Source organism: Panthera uncia, chromosome B1 (genome assembly GCF_023721935.1).
Source record: "Panthera uncia isolate 11264 chromosome B1, Puncia_PCG_1.0, whole genome shotgun sequence".
Classification (NCBI taxonomy): domain Eukaryota; kingdom Metazoa; phylum Chordata; class Mammalia; order Carnivora; family Felidae; genus Panthera; species Panthera uncia.
Genome location: NC_064811.1, coordinates 189834197 through 189841703, shown reverse-complemented (window position 1 = coordinate 189841703; position 7507 = coordinate 189834197).

Sequence of the window (7507 nt, the reverse complement as noted above, 5' to 3'; positions counted from 1 at the left end):
TGGGACAGCCCACAGTCCTGGCCATCCAAGGCACCAGAGTTGTCTTTTCTGGCCTCAGCATCCTTGTCTCTGGTCTCAGCATCATTCTTCGTTTTGTCCCATCTCCCTCCTTTTTAGTCTAGGCCAGTAGTGTAGCTACAAAATTCTCAAAAGCCTTATTATTGTTTTTCTGGGCTGTCAAGGGGATCCATACCATCAAATATGAGGATTCTCCACAGATCCCTCCTGGATAATCCCATCTCTATTCCTGGCTTCTGCAGAGAGGTTTATTGGATCCATAAGTCACATTCCTCATCTCTTTAGTGAAGATTGCCCAGATACACCCTTGGGTTGGTTTCCCAGGCCTACTGTCCTGATATACTGGGAAATTTTCAAGTCGTCAAGTGCTGATAACTTCGTGCTTTTCAGTTTCTCTCTTTCCTCTCACATTTCACCCTAAGCAGCAAAGAGAAATCAGGCTTCATCTTCTCCACACTGCTTGGATAGTTCCTCAGCTAAATATCCAAGTTTGTTACTTACATGATCTACTTTCCACCCAACAGAAGTTAATTCAGTCACATCCTCTGCTACTTTAAAGCAAAGGATCATCTTATTCCAGTGTCCAATACCATGTTTCTCATTTGTGTCTGAGACCTTACCAGAAGCACTTGAACATATTTCTGGCAGCATTTGGGTAGTGATAATACACATTCTCCCCAGATAACAGACATTTTCTCTACATCTCTTCTAACTTCTTTTTGAGACCTCACCAGAATTGCCATTAACATCAATTTTTTTTAATTTTTAACAATTATTCATTTTTGAGAGAGAGAGAGAGAGAGAGAGAGAGAGAGAGCGAGCATGAGTGGGGGAGAAGCAGAGAGAGAGGGAGACATGGAATTCAAAGCAGGCTCCAGGCTTTGAGCTGTCAGCACAAAGACCAGCACTGGGCTTGTACTCATGAACTGTGAGGTCATGACCTGGGCCAAAGTCCAGCACTTAACCAATTGAGCCACCCACGTGTCCCAACATTATTTCTAAAAACAATCTCTTTAAGGCTATCTCGGTATCTCTATCCTAAGCATCAAAATTCTTCCAGCCTCTATCTATTACCAATTCCAAAGCCACTTTCACATTTTCTGTATTTGTTGCAGTTCTACCCAACTGGCTGGTACCAATACCTGTATGTTTCCATGGGCTTTTATAACAAAGTGCAACAAACCAGGGGGTTTAAAACAACAGAAACGTATTCTGTTACAGTTGAGCGGCTCAAAATCCAAAATCAAGGTATCAGCAGGGTTGGTTCCATCTGAAGACTGTGAGGTAGAATCTGCTCAATGCTTCTTTTCCTAGCTTCTGGAAGCTGTCAGAAATTCTTGGTGTTCCTTGCCTTGTAGATGCATCATCCCAATCTCTGTTTATATCATCATGTTTTGTTTTCCTTCTGTGTCTCTATGTCCAATTTCCTGCATTTCTATGTAGGAATCCACTTTTCATAATTTGAGAATGCACTATTCAACCCAATACAGCATATTTTATGGAAATAGATAAACCCGATAAGATGATATATTCACCGAATAGCTGAAAATTTAACTATTATGTCAACTCAATATTTGGAACTGTGTCCATGTAATTCCTTGAATTTGAAGAAACTGAGAAAAAATGACATAAAATAATTTGGTGCTTCCACTTTCTTTTTTTTTTTTTTCAACGTTTTTTATTTATTTTTGGGACAGAGAGAGACAGAGCATGAACGGGGGAGGGGCAGAGAGAGAGGGAGACACAGAATCGGAAACAGGCTCCAGGCTCCGAGCCATCAGCCCAGAGCCTGACGCGGGGCTCGAACTCACGGACCGTGAGATCGTGACCTGGCTGAAGTCGGACGCTTAACCGACTGCGCCACCCAGGCGCCCCAAGTGCTTCCACTTTCTATAAAACCATGATTATAATATGAATGCCTACTTTACTAACAGAAATTACTACTGATTACTAGTGACCAAACAAAAAGTTAAATATTAAAATTTAACTGGTAAACTTGAATTGATCAGTAACTTACCTTTGAATATTACAAGTTTTATCCTATTTACTTCTCATTCCCCTTCCCTGCCCCACATAAGCTATTATTTAGTCCATTTTAACAACTAGGGAAATTAAAGGTCACAAAGATTTAGTTCTTGATTAATGCGGGAATGAGGAGACAGATCTGTTTAATGGCATGTGTTAGCATGCTAAACATGATTATTTTACTACAGTCTTCTTCAAGAATTTTTGCTTTGTGCTATTTCCTTTGTTATTAAATCTTTCTTCTAGTCTCAGATAAATTTTATGATCATAAATTCCTTTATGATTCCTTTAACTTGAAGGCAGTCTTGCATAACATCTACTGGAGAAAGGATGGTCGTTTTGGTACCATTCAACTTTCATTAACAAAATATTAATGAAGGCCATATAATGTATATGCTGATATAGAAATTTATATCTAGGCAGGCTTACAATTATGGTTTTATCAAAGAAATTATTTAAGAGTCAGTCTCATATTCACTATGTATTAAAAAAGGAACCAGGCTTTGGGCAAAGAAGACTGTTCATCAGAATTGAAAGTAAGATTCATGTCATTATTAGTGTTTTCCTTGGGGCCATGGCGCTTGTAACTGCAGTGTCTTCTGTCCTTTCTTCATTGTGTTCTTGGAAAATGGGAGTAAGTGGGGGAGCGGGCACACGGTGGGGGCTCTGGAGGAGGATAAAAATAGAATTTGTGGATTTATCTACCAGTCAGAAATTTTCTTTAGTAGCTTAAAGTGACTGATGACCATGATTATTACATTAATTTTCATGACACCCTTGGGTGACAGTCTGAAGTATCATTTTCGCTATTTTTAGAGAGAGAAACCTAAGATTCTCAGATTAAATAACTTTGTACAGGGCAAACAAGTCCTGACGTGGGAACAATGTTCCCAGAACAGGACTTAAGCGACTCTTTTGTAAAAGTACAGGAAATCTTTCACCGAAGGCAGAATTGTAGTTGCAGATGGGCCTCTTAACGTCCCGTAGGCTTCCGACGCGGTGCACAATAGACAGTCTGAACATCTGGATTCAAATCCAGCATCTACCTCGATTATTTCTTAACCAGCGCACGACTTTATGCAAGTTACTTAACTTCTCTGAGCCTCAATTCCTACCTAACAACTTCACTTCACTGTGTTTTTGCGACCGACTGAGCGCGTATATACCCGAAAACACTAAGCTCACAGTTTGGCACAAGACAGGCGCTCCTGGAAACATCCACGTCGGTTCATTACATCCACGCATGCCTCCAGGACACAAGATTGCAAGTCACAGTTAGAAGTCTATTCCTACCTTTAATGACCCTCAGATTAAGTCTCTGAAAAACATTTATTTAACAAGCCTGTTGTTCTCAGCCTGGCATGCTTGAAGTACATTAAAAAGCACCTGTTTGGCTCTTGCAGAAAATCAGGACTGAAGAATGACTAACCTCGTAAGCCAAGCAGAGTCAGGAAATGCTACTCGCGTGTATTTCAAACTGGAATTGATGTTTGCTCCATAAAGCAGGCAGGCTACAGTGTAAGTCTCAAACATAGTAAACCGTCAACAAGATGTTAAGGGTAGAAGAAAAGCGTCATATAAATATCAGAGCACTTCTGGCGGAGAAGTGATGCAGACCCAGAAATTACAGCTTGAGTGGTTTTAGGCACTTTATTCCACTAAGGATTGAAAGTGTAATTATTAAACATTTGTGAAATTTCTTCATAGAATATTAACGTAATACTCTTAAACATTTCATTGTAGAAATCTAGGCTCCATTCTAGTAATCCTAAAACTTGAATGTAGGTTTGTTTTTTTTTTTAATCTTTTAAAAAGTTTTTATTTATTTTGAGGGAGAGAGAAAGAGAGCTTGAATGGGAGAGGGGCACAAAGAGAGAAGGAGACAGAGAATCCCAACCAGGCTGGACACTGGCAGTGCGGAGCCTGACGTGGGGCTCACAACCATGACCTGAGCTAAAAACAAGAGTCTGTCGCTTAACTGACTGAGCCACCCAGGGGCCCCTAGATTTGAAAATAGTTTTAAGGTAGTAATGATCAGGGGAAAATATTTTAAGTATCTTTTATCTATGAAGTATACTTTATTGACTGATCCTTCAAACTGTGCTCTTGAGTTAAAATTATAACATAGACATTAATTCCTCTCCCACAAATATTAGGTCTAATTTTACATGATGGATTTTACAGCAATAAAGTCATCTTCATTTTGCATTTTTTGAATATTTGAAGCTTCTCTTAGAAATGTTTTCCTCCTTTAAAAAGTCTATCAAATGCACATGCCTATCTTTCATACAACATTTCCTCATTCTTATGTAGAGAGAAGACAATAAAATATAACTGTCACTCTTTTGGGATGTTGTTTTAGGGTTCAACAACAACAGACAGACAAAAGACATCAAAAATACCTTTGTAGCTAAGTCCAAAAGGAAATATTTTCAGGCAGGGTAGACAGGAAATACACCGTGCAAATTACAGCAAGTGAAAATGCCTTGGTTAAGAGTGGTGCATGCATTCACGGAGCCCCCATCAAGAGCTGATTCTTGGCTTCTTGTCAGGCTTTGCCTGATCATCTAGGGGTGGTTCTCACCTCAGAGCTTATCTGCAATTTAAGTGCAATATATGTTGATTTAAAAACCATTTCAGAGCTACGATTTTTTCCAAGGATGTTTAGTTTGTAATTAAGTCCTTGTTTCTGGGAATCAAGTTTGCATATTAAAAAATTTAAAAAAATGAGCATTAACAATTAAAACTGTCATTATAGGTTAATACCATTCCCAATATATTCATAGATCAAATAGATTAAATGTGTCTTAACATTAGTACGTGTCTATCACACTAAAAGCAAAAAAAAAAAAAAGTATGTGAATGGAATAAATTATTTCCAAAGAATCAAAAGTTAACTACCCTTTGTTATATTTAATAAAACCTGTGAATTGCATATTTGCTTGTATTCTTGAGTTATTTACATGGGGGCCAATAACTTAAAAAATTTCTGGAAGGCATAATGCTGGTGATGACTAGGGCAGGTGTGAAGAATACAAGACTAAATCCTATGTCAAACCTATTATATACTTAGGAGAGTCTTTGGCAAAGAAATTGAATGTAAATATGAAAACAAATGGTTGTCATATATAGTGGCAATATAATAAATCCTTTATCCATGAATTTAAGCTTTTATGAACCTATTTATATTTTCAGTACTTACCACGTTTTAATATAATAAACACCATAGATTTGCTACCAGTAAAACCTTAAGGAGATCGGTTGTCCACATCTCAAAAAACATGGTTATATATTGACAAACACACACACACACCTTAAACACTTCCAATTGCTCTGCTGTCAATAGATCAGCCCAAGGATATACAGCAAAAAGCAAAAGAGAGAGCCAGAAAGAGGGGGAGGAAAGAGGGAGGGAGGGAAAAAGGGAAGTAAAGGGAAAAGGAGGAAAAGAGGGAGGGAGGACGGGACGAAAAGACAGAAAAAAAAGGAATCCAAATTTCAAAGAGTACACCTAGTGTATTGTATTTTGCTGTTATAACTTGGAGGAAAAAAAAAGAAGTCTCTTATGAGTTTATGAAGTCTATAAAAAAGGGACAGAATTTTCACACAAAAGCTAATAAACATGGTAGAAAATAGAGGCAAAAAACAAAAAACAAAAAACAAAAAAAGCCAAGAAAGGAAAATGAAGACACTACTGGTAATTTGGGACAGAAAGAAAAACTATAATAACTAGAGTATCATTAGACATGGCAGAAATCTTCCAACAAAGCCTGCCCTGATGCCTGAGGTGATTCACATCTCCGGGTGTGCATTGGGGTTGTGAATCCATTGAGGAAGAGAACAGAGAGCCGTGCTTCAAACCAGTGAATTAAGACTTTTCATAAGAAGGCAGGACAAGGTTCGACTGTTCTTGAATGTGCTGATCCTGCAGAATTCTAGAAGACAGAACATCTGGTAAATGGGAATTTTATCATTCTAGAGTATTCACATGTGTCCCATATTTACTCATTACTGCAAAGACAGTAGCTTTTGTTTGACTAACTGGCTTACCTTTAGTAAAAAATCATTTCAGAACCCTGAGCATGCCTAGGAACGTAAGAAGCAGGAAAGGACTCCACTGCCAGGCAAATATGGAGGTAACCGGAAGAAGCAAGGGTGTTGTTGGAAGTAACTCTCTGTTTACTTCAGTCATTTCTTTGGTTTAGTTTGTGAAGGAGGGTCTTATTTAGAAGTTTTACTGTTACTTCAGAAAATGTTTTGGGATAAACCATTTCATTGTCTGTGACTCCCATTCTTGAATTTATCTAAGTTAATGCTTTGATTCTGGCTTATACGTGTATTCTAGTCAAAGCAAAATATTAATGAAAATTTGAATGTTGATTCTAAAATGTCTTCTATTGGAGCCGTCATTCCTCCTTGGTGTCACTGCCACAGTCAGAAGACAGCATTGTGGTGCTTAATGGAGCTTCGTAATGCCTCCCTCCCTGTGGTATCTGGAAATTAGTCATTCCTTACCCCCCTCAGCTTGAGGGACACTCTGATATATGATGATGTAAGCACTTATCATATTGTTTCATCACGACTATCTGTGCCTCAGAAAAACCTAACAAGTGAGCTCTGTTAAGTAGCCTCTGAACTGTTCATCCTTAAATTCCATGCAAAAAAGCATAAAACGTGACAGAGCTTTCTGGATTTTAGCGGTTTTGTTTTTCCTTCAAGTGGGTTCAAGGAGAGTGATCAATTTTTATTAATGCTATTATGTATTAAGTGTAAAAATAGGATATCAGAAATTAGTTTATTAAACCTGCTGAGACTTTAAATCTGTTTAGCTTTGGAAAAGAAATTTATATCTAGTGTTTTCTAGACCCTGCTTCATTTTTAAACCCTTACGAGTTCATACATCTTAAATTCCGAAATTTGAGAACCCCATTGTGTAGCACAGAGCATTTAAAAGGATTAAAAATTTACTTTTTGCCATTAAATGCAACTTGGTAGACATTAATTTTTCAGTTTTTCCCACTACTAACCCTTTTGTCAGGCATTAGGACAGAAAAGCCTTGTTTCTTAGTCTAGCATTTTCCACATTAGTATCAAACTAATCATCCACATAGACAAACGAGTGATTAATATTTTCCAAATAAATTATTTGCTAAGATCCTTTTTATAAATTGTTAGTTTAAACCAAGATCAACTATTAGTATTGCAATAGGTGATAGTTTTCAAGAGTTTAATAAGCAAAATTCAGTCTGTCGGCTTTACAATTTCAACAAGATATAATTTATCAAAATCTTCTAAGATTCCTATAAACACTTATATCCACATATTCCTATTTCCCTTACCTCCATCCTTAAATAGAAGCTGAAATGGAACTTCTTTACTTACTAAAGATCAGCTCTTTATAGGGGGGGTATTTTATTTAAAACAGTTTACATTTGCATAAAGGAAATGGTAAAAAATAGAAGCA